We start from the raw sequence: 9,730 nt of genomic DNA, 5'->3' as shown, positions 1-9,730 counted from the left end.
GGAGGGGGAGGTTGGAGGACGAGGAGGAGGGGGAGAAGGAGAAGGAAGAGGAGGAAGAGTGGCTAAGAAACAGCTTTAAATGTTCGTTGCTACTAACAACTAGGTGCTGACAGAAGTAACTCTGAAGGTTCATCTCCCTCCAGTCAAAATGGCAGATATCAATAAAACCGTGGCATCAACCGTGGCTGTAGAGTTTACCTGGAAAGCCAAAGCCTCATGCACGGCGGGATTGCGAAACCGTCCAGCTGTTCTGGAAATCGGTGTGGAGAACCCTCAAAAGGTTTAAAATAAGTGTTCCATATGACCCAGCTATACCATCTCTCAGCCTATGCCCAAAGCACTCCACATCCTGCTCCACAGACACTTGCTAAGCCGTTGCCCCTCGCTACTAAGGTTCTAGTCTACCATGTCCGGACAGCTTTCCTGAACTCAGTGCAAAATGAAGGACTCCCTTTGCTTAACGGGGTTTCCTCTTCTCTGCCTGATCTGGCAGCCTGACCCCCAACCCTCTACCTAAGGAACACCACGAAATCTTTGGCAAAATTACAGGTTCAACTTCCTCCTCTCCATGCAAATGAGCTATCCTCATAAACCTCAGCCAATGAAATTTAACACTAAGAAGAACCCCTTCCCAGTCTCCAAAGTTCATATATAAAGTTCCCTTAATTCACCGGGAACAAAGTTTGTGTGCCGCTGTTTTGAATACTATCTAAGAAAGCTTTATCAGTAAATGTCCTCTAAAAGAGCTGCAACACTGAAATCTTCGGAGGAGACCTCCCCTGGGCATTCACTGGTGGACCGGGATCCTGCTGACCCATCTTTTCCCGCCCAGTGTGCATCGGACCTGGACATCCCAAGGGAAGAAGCAGAAAATAGAGCCACACTCAGCTATGCTCTTTCCTGATCTAGTCACCAGGACAAGGAACTGAGAGATGCATACTTTACATATCAAAACAGACCTGGCCCACAGGTTCTCTCAGCACCCCTTGGTCCCTATCTGGCACACCCTGCCCCAACCTTGAACTTTAGCTGTCCTTCCCAATATAATCCAGATACCTCGGTCTGTTGGTCTGTCTGCTTGTGGACGTTGTACATCGTGGTGCGCACTAGGCTCCGCACCACGATGTACAACGTCCACAAGCAGGTGCCCCATTCCCCCTTCTCCTCATGGCTACTTCCCTGGCCTCCTTCCTTGGGGACAGTGAACCTGCCCAAGAGTGGCTTCCCAATAAACCTGCCTTTAATATAATCTAATCTGGTTTGAATTGGCTCATTTCACTGGCAGATTATCAGTCACAATAGCTAAGAAATGGAAACAACTTCAAAGTCCTTCAGTTGACAATACACTGAAAAGGTGGTGTGTGCTTTGCAAAATACCACCGACTGAGCTGTAAAGACAAATGCAGTCATGAACTTTGCAAGTAAATGGATGGAACTAGAAAAACAAAACAAACAAACATATCGAGTGAGGAAACCCTGATTCAGAAAACCAAGTATTGACCTGGCGGTGGTGGCTCACGCCTTTAATCCCAGCACTCGGGAGGCAGAGGCAGGTGGATTTCTGAGTTGGAGGCCAGCCTGGTCTACAGAGTGGGTTCCAGGACAGCCAGGGCTACACAGAGAAACCCTGTCTCGAAAAACAAAAACAAAAAAAAAACAAATATATACCCTGGAGTACCTACAGAAACAAGAAAATGAAGGGAATCATGGTGGAGAGCAGTTAGAGGGGACTAAGAAGGGTACACGTGATTTAAAGAGGGGGATGGGAAGCATAGATGTCCAATTAAGGAGGGATGAGGGAGACAAATTACAGAAGAGGGGAGGGTTCAATAACGTAAGGGAAAGTTATAAGGAATCATACTCTCAGCTCTCTACCTAAAACAAACAAAACCCTACAATGCACATAAGTCCCTATATGGATATGGGTGGTTGTTGTTGTTGTTGTTTGCATTTTTGAGACAGGGTTTCTCTGTGTAGCCCTGGCTGTCCCAGAACTCACTCTGTAGACCAGGTTGGCCTCAAACTCAGAAATCCACCTGCTTCTGCCTCCCAAGTGCTGGGATTAAAGGCGTGCGCCACCACTGCCTGGCCATGTATGTAGTTTAAATGAAATTTCCTCATTTGTGCTAACAACACCCTTTCTGAGAGCCAAAGACTATCTAACAAAAACCCCACCCCAGGTGTGGGAAAGCCTCTTTGGAGTTGTCCAAGAGACTCCCCCAAACAGTAAAGCCTTTTTTCTATTGTCCTTGGTTGCTCCCCAGCTGTAGACACCAGGCACTTCAGAGGCAAGGGACTAACTTCCATGGTATCAGAAGTTTCCAAGAGGGGCTGGCTCAGCAGTTAAGAGCACTTACTGCTCTTTCAGAGGTCCTGAGTTCAGTTCCCAGCAACCACATGGTGGCTCACAACCACCTGTAATGGGATCTGATGCCTTCTGGTGTGTCTGAAGACAGTGATAGTGTACTCATAAAAAAAAAAATAAATAAATCGTAAAAAATGTGTAACCTGCAAAAATCTTGGCAAAGCCACTGTGGAGGCAGAACAAACTTCATCCAAGCATTGGCTACACACACGTATCTCCAATCTGGGAGAGTGATTTTTGTGCCACATCTTATTTACAGCCAGCAGCTACTGGAACAAGAGCAACAGACCAGGAGGATAGGCAGAGAGATCAAGCTGAGTGTGGGTAGCCCAGTCCTGGCTGACTGGCAGGTGTTGCGAGACACAGCTGAGCAGACTACACAGCTGTGCAGGAAGACCTAGGCTTCCTGTGGTTCTGGGTCCTCTTTCTCTCAGCATGCTGTCTGACCCATTCCTCAGCATGCTTTATCCGGGTCCGCAGAGTGAGTAGTCCACAGGTACAGGAACGTCAACCCTGGACATCCTGGTCAGGAGCAGTAGAGGGACCCCCAGTGGTACTGCTATTCCCTTCCTCTGCTGGGTCCTAGCTGTGATTTCTCAAGAAGCGGCCACAGCACAGACTAGTTGGCACTCCTGGCTGCCTGCCCACTCTTCTTGCCCTGTCAGTCAGCATCATGGAAACATCTTTTAGTAGATTTTCCTGTGCAAAAACCTTTTGCAGAGACAAACGGAGTGCTTTCAGTGAGGTGTGGCCGGGGGGGGGGGGGATGAATACAGGAGACAGGGGTAAATTAATATTTAATAAACTTTGTCTATTAACAAAATAACATTTTAAGAAACCTGACAGATAAAGACACTGTGATAGATATGGCTCTAACGCCGCTCTCTATCAGTGGTGCCTGGTACAGGCTCAACTCGGAACTGCTGTCTACAGCCGCCCTTATGGAGCCAGACTGGTGATTTTGATACAGATGATTTCAGTATAGACGGTATGAAGCAGAGTTGGAGGTCGCTGAGAAACTCGCTGGGGAGCATGGCTGAGGGTCTCAAAGAGACTCAGCACCTTAGCATTAGCCACACAGACCACTTTTGTAATTCTCAACTTATATCTCTAAGGCTTGACTAAAATTTTCTCAAAAAGGAGCGTGTAGTTGACGAGTCGGGCCACTTCTCGGGCTGCTGGAGACAGGCCACTGCTGGCTTACCTGGTTCGGTTGCCTGCGAAGCCAGTACCACTACAGGACCAAAGCATAGTGGAGCCTCTGCTGCTGCCCCTACTCTTGTTGCTGGCCCTGTGCCGGGAGGAGAGCGGCCACAGCGCTGCGCCCTCTGACTGCAAGCCTATGCCTGGGTTGACAGTGCCGAGGGCGGAGTGGTGTACAGCAAGCAGCCTAGAGCTCTCTCTCGGAGGTCCTGCCCCTGACACTCTGCCCAACTGCGCGATCACCCTGACTCTGAACAATGAGATAATCAAGATGAAGCATGTTCATTTTCTGTACTAAGTCTCTTTGAAAGACTTTCGTGGTCAGTGCTGCTGCCAAAGGCAAGGCGGATGTCTGAGATCCACACTGACGCCTCAGGCTATGTTGATGTCCATGGTCTGTACCTCAGACTCTTGATGTTCATGATCCAGCCTGCTATCAGAAACCATGTTGAAGTTTGTGATTCCAGCTGCTGCCAGCTGCTATAACACTGTTAATTTTATTTACTTATTTTTTAAGATTTATTTATTCATTTATTTATTTATGTAAGTACACTGTAGCTGTCTTCAGTCACCCCAGAAGAGGGCATCAGATCTCATTACAGTTGGTTGTGAGCCACCATGTGATTGCTGGGACTTGAACTCAGGTCCTTTGGAAGAGCAGTCAGTGCTCTACTTATTTTTTTTTTAATGTATATGAGTACACTGTGGCTGTACAGATGATTGTGAGCCTTCATGTGGTTATGGGGAATTGAATTTAGAACCTCTGCTCACTCCGGTCAACTGCGCTCGCTCAGTCTCTGCTCACTTATTTATTGCTATATTAAATATAATTATATATATATTACTATAAATAAGTACACTGTAGCTGTCTTCAGAGCACCAGAAAAGGGCATCAGACCCCATTGAGATGGTTGTGAGCCACCATGTGGTTGCTGGAATTTGAACTCAGGACCTTTGGAAGAGCAGTCAGTGCTCTTACCCGTTGAGCCATCTTGCCAGCCCAACACTGTTAACTTAAAACAACTTCTCCACATGAAAGTCAAATGGCCCAGTGCGCACCTCATGTTAGAGCCATGCCTAGGAAGGACAGAGTCCTGTGTATGGGTATGCTTTAAGTACGGGACCACATGGCACTTGTGTATACACACACACACACACACACAGAATTAAAATAAAGTTGAAAATAAAAAAATACATAGTCGTTTGTTCAATATTCATTAAAATATGTTTTTGCTTTTAAAAATTGTTTATTCATATATACTAATTATTGGTCAATCCACTTGCAACTTTTTCTTAATGTTAATAGTAGCTTTTTCACTGTTTTGATGGTCTTGTGTTTTGCAGAAGTGTTATCATACAGTCTGCAGATAAAAATGATATACCTTATCTATTCTTAATGCTATTTCTTCAGGGAGAATTAGCTAAAACCTTTAATATAACACTGATAGAATAGGGTCACATGCCAACTTCTAATTCACGAATAGTGAATTAAAATGATCACCTTCCTCCATCCTGACCACAGCTCTGTGCTGTGTAGATAAAGACAGTCCCCCTCAACAGGTGGAGAAAAACGGGTAGTGTTTCTGCGACCTCTCCTGGTGAAAGGTCTTTGTGCATTTGTCCCGAGGGAATGAAAATGTGCATAGTAGGCGTGGTACGCCACCTTGTGGAAGGAAGAATACAGTGGCGCTCACCTGCGTCTCCTGCCTTAATTACCTTGGTCATGTCAGCCAGGGTGGAAGAGTATCCGGGAAACAGGAGCCCAGCGTTGTTCGTTGGAGAACTTTCTAGCGTTTTCTGTCTGTCTTCTTTAGGGTTACCATTGCCACGACAAAACATCATGACCAAAAGCAAGTTGGAGAATAAAGGGTTTGTTGGGCTTATTCTTCATGGTCGCTGTTCAGCTTTAAAGTCAGGACAGGAACTTAAAACAGAACAGGGACCTGGAAGCGGGAGCTGATACAGAGGCCGTGAGTATTACTGCTTACTGGCTTGCTCCCCACGGCTTGTTCAGCCTGGTTTTGAAAGATCTTGACAGAATGTAAAAGGTCACAGAAGCCCTGAAATTGGCAAAATAGATTTCATTGTTAGTAGAACTAGCTTCACTGATTTAGAAAAATAGAGGTGCACAATGCTCTGGCTGCTCCTCGAACCTGTGTGTCTGCCAATGTTCTGACCAGGTGTGTGCCCATTGCTACACCTCACTGCCAGGTGTTTGTGATATTGGTTGCTGGGAAAGAGTCGGGAAATCTCCCCAGCAACCATAGTCGGGGCCAATCCGGAGTGCTACACCTTCATTAGACTCTTTCCTTGTTTCCCTCCCATACCCATTTCTTGAGGAATCAATCATTTTAGAATAGACATTGTTTAGATCTGGAAATCCCCTACTCCCCCCCCCCACCACCTTGTCCTTTCCCCCCTGAGGGCCTATAAAAGCTGGGTCCTCTTTCCCCTCAAGGTCGACTCCTCTACCCCTGTGTGGGATATGAGTCCTCCCCAGAGCTCTGGCTTTCCCCGAATAAAGCCTCATGTGGTTTGCATCAAGCTTGGTCTATCGTGAGTTCTTGGGTGTCCGCTATTGTCCTGAGACCTGAGCAAGTTATTTTCTCAGGTGGGCTGTTGGTGAGTTTGATGAGTTGATTAGTTTTGTTTTGGTGTGTGTGTGTGTGTGTGTGTGTGTGTGAGTCATTGCTTGTGTATCTGTCTGTCCATGACCTTCTTTATCTATAAACCCTAGGGAGATATCCCTGAGATTTGTTTTCTATCTCATGCCCTGGAACTCCTTGAATTGTATTATGACTCCCTTTAACCCACGCTGGCTCATTAACTACATTAATACAAATACATAAATAAATGATTTGCATGACATGTAATTCTAGTGTCTCAGACTTGGATGAAAAAAAAAAGGGGGAAGTGAAATGCAGAAGCAGATTGAGATGGGCCATTAATTCAAGTCATTGTCTATTCAAGGTCATTGTCTATCCATAGCGCCTTGACCTCCTGTCAGAGCAGGAGAAGTAATGGTGGGTGGGTGGGTCCATAAGTCAACAGTTATAATTTATCTGGTATCCAGCAAGCCCTTGCAATTGTCATGTCTCCTTTACCCTCCTGGCTTGAGTTACAGAGTATCCCTGCCTGGCTCAGGACTTCTTCCAAACTTCTCTGACAAGAAGTTGTAAAACACTCAAAAAATTTTTTTAAAGATTTATTCATTTATTTTATGTATATAAGTACACTGTAACTGTCTTCAGACACACCAGAAGAGGGCATCAGATCTCATTACAGATGGTTGTGAGCTAGGAACTCAGGACCTCCGGAAGAGCCGGCAGTCAGTGCTCTTAACCACTGAGCCATCACTCCAGCCCTTAAAATTATTTTTAAAGTATTATTTATTACTGATAATCAAATATCTTCATCTCTTTCACCAGTGCCTTCTTATTAGTAAGTGGGGCATAGAGGAAAAGGAGAAGGTGAGAGGCCTGAGAGATTCTCTGTGGTTCCCTTTGTAGCCATGTAGAATAAATCTTTGTTCTGCTTTTTACCATCCCTACAGTCCCTTTCCTACTTTTTAAAAAATATTGGATCAATGTTCATTTTGTTTTTTACTTATTTATTTATTATGCATTCATTTCTTTGAGGGGTTGTCTATGTAGCCTTGTTAGGTTTTGAGCCAGTAATCTAAAACCTAATTTGTCATTGATACATACAATGAGCACTCCTGTCACATGTTCACCTTAACATGGGAAGGAGGTTTTAATCAAATGTCTTTCAAGAATGTAATTAGCTGGGTGGTGGCAGCAACAACACACACCTTTAATCCCAGCACTGGAGAGGTAGAGGCAGGTGGATCTCTGAGTTCAAGAACAGCCTGGTCTACAGAGCACCAGGATAACCAGGGCTTTACAGAGAAACCCCGTCTCAAAAATCCAAGCAAGCAAGCAAACAAACACACCAAAAATACAATTAATATGCAGCTTCAATATCTGCAAATTAAGAATGTCCTAACTGAGTCGGGCGTGGTGGCACATACCTTTAATCCCAGCACTCGGGAGGCAAAGGCAGGCAGATTTCTGAGTTCAAGGCCAGCCTGGTCTACAAAGAGAGAAAGAGAGAGAGAGAGAGAGAGAGAGANAGAGAGAGAGAGAGAGAGAGAGAGAGAGAGAGAGAGAGAGAGAGAGAGAAAGAGAGAGAGAGAGAGATTGAGAGAGAGAGAGAGAGAGAATGTCCTAACTGACTGCCATGGCTTCATGGCTTCATGGCTTCATGGCATCATGGCTTCATGGCTTCATGGCTTCATGGCTTCATGGCTTCATGGCTTCATGGCTTCATGGCTTCATGGCTTCATGGCTTCCTGGTCTCATATTCTTGCTTATTGCACTTTTAGGATCCGAGTTGGTGTCAATCAGGAAATTCCTAGCTCGAGGAGCCTAAAGGGATTCCAGCAAGTAGTGGGTTGAACAGTGTTGCATAATAAATCATGATTTAAAGACCTGATGAATTAAGTTAATTCAATTTTGTTTTTATTTTTGAGACAGGGTCTCACTGTGCAGACCAGGCTGGCCTTGAACTCACAAGATACACCTGCCTCTGCTTCTCAAGTGCTGGGAGTAAAGATGTGCATTTAATTTTAAATGAAAGAGAATCCTACAGTCAAAATAATTAAACCACGCACACAAAATCAGTCTTATACACACATACATTTTAAGTTATGGGGAGTAAAGTCTACTTTGTAAGGTAGTTTTAAACAAAATTAAGTTTCATACACCATACACATATACACCAAATTCACATATACATGTGCATACACAAAAACAATGACAAACAAGAAAAAGGAAATTTTTTCTTTATTGTTGTTTCGCTGAAATAGTTCCAAGGGGGGGAAAAAATAAAAAACTTTGGAACTGTTTGGTCAAACTGTTTTAAAAGCAAGTGCTTGGGCCCTTGAGTTGGCTTAGTAGGTAAGGGCAATGCAGTGGATCAACATGGTGGCCAGAGAGCACTGACTCCCATAAGTTGTCCTCTGATACACACACACATACATACACACACACACACACAGAGGGAGAGAGAGAGAGGAGGGGAGAGAGGGAGAGAGAGAGAGAGGGAGAGAGGGAGAGGGAGAGAGAGAGAGAGAGAAATGGCTCAGAGGTTAAGAGCACTGGCTGCTCTTCCAAAGTTTCTGCGTTCAATTCCCAGCAAGCACATGGTGGCTCATAACCATCTATAGTGAAATGTGGTGCCCTCTTCTGGCTTGCAGGCCTATATGCAGTCAGAAAGCTATATACTCAATAAATAGATAACTAAATTTAAAAAGAGAGAATAAAAATAGCAAATAACAGAAAGCACTCTCTTTAAGTGTGTCTTTTTAATAAGATACACTGGGAGAGTAAGTGTATCCAAATGAGCGGCAGTGATACTTTAAAGATCCCCCCCCCCTTTTTTTAAATGACTCCACAGTTGGTTCTTTCCTAGTCTTCCTACTTGGGCTCTCTCCTTATTCCTCTCACTGTATCCCAGGCAGATTCTTTGTTGTTGTTGTTGTTTTGTTTTGTTTGTTTTTTCAAAACAGGGTTTCTCTGTACAGTCTTTTTTTGTTTTGTTTTGTTTTTTGTTTTTCCAGACAGGGTTTCTCTGTGTAGCCCTGGCTGTTCTGGAACTCATTGTGTAGATCAGGCTGGCCTTGAACTCAGAAATCCGCCTGTCTCTGCCTCCCAAGTGCTGGGATTAAAGGTGTGCGACACCACTGCCTGGCCTTTTTCTTTTTCTTTTTTTTTTTAAGGATTGTTTATTTATTTTATGTATGAGTACACTGTAGCTGTCTTCAGACACACCAGAAGGGGGCATCAGATCCTATTACAAACGGTTGTGAGCCACCACGCGGTTGGCGGGAATTGATCTTAGGACCTCTGGAAGAACAGTCCTTGCTCTTAAACACTGAGCCATCTCTCCAGTCCCCAGGCAGATTCTTGAAGCTGGGTGTGGACCACTTCCAAATTCATGTCCTCACAACTCCAGAATTCTAAGTGTGGTAAATGTTAGGAAGTAAAGTACCTTTGAAAGAAGGGAAGGTCAGCAGGACCTAGGGCACTGCTTGAGACAGCAGGGGAAGGAAATAGATGCCAATCAAGTCATTTTAGGAACCCGGGTGTATTATTTCCATAA

The sequence above is a fragment of the Mus caroli genome, chromosome 8 (assembly GCF_900094665.2).
Source record: "Mus caroli chromosome 8, CAROLI_EIJ_v1.1, whole genome shotgun sequence".
Classification (NCBI taxonomy): domain Eukaryota; kingdom Metazoa; phylum Chordata; class Mammalia; order Rodentia; family Muridae; genus Mus; species Mus caroli.
This window is presented reverse-complemented; position numbering follows the sequence as displayed.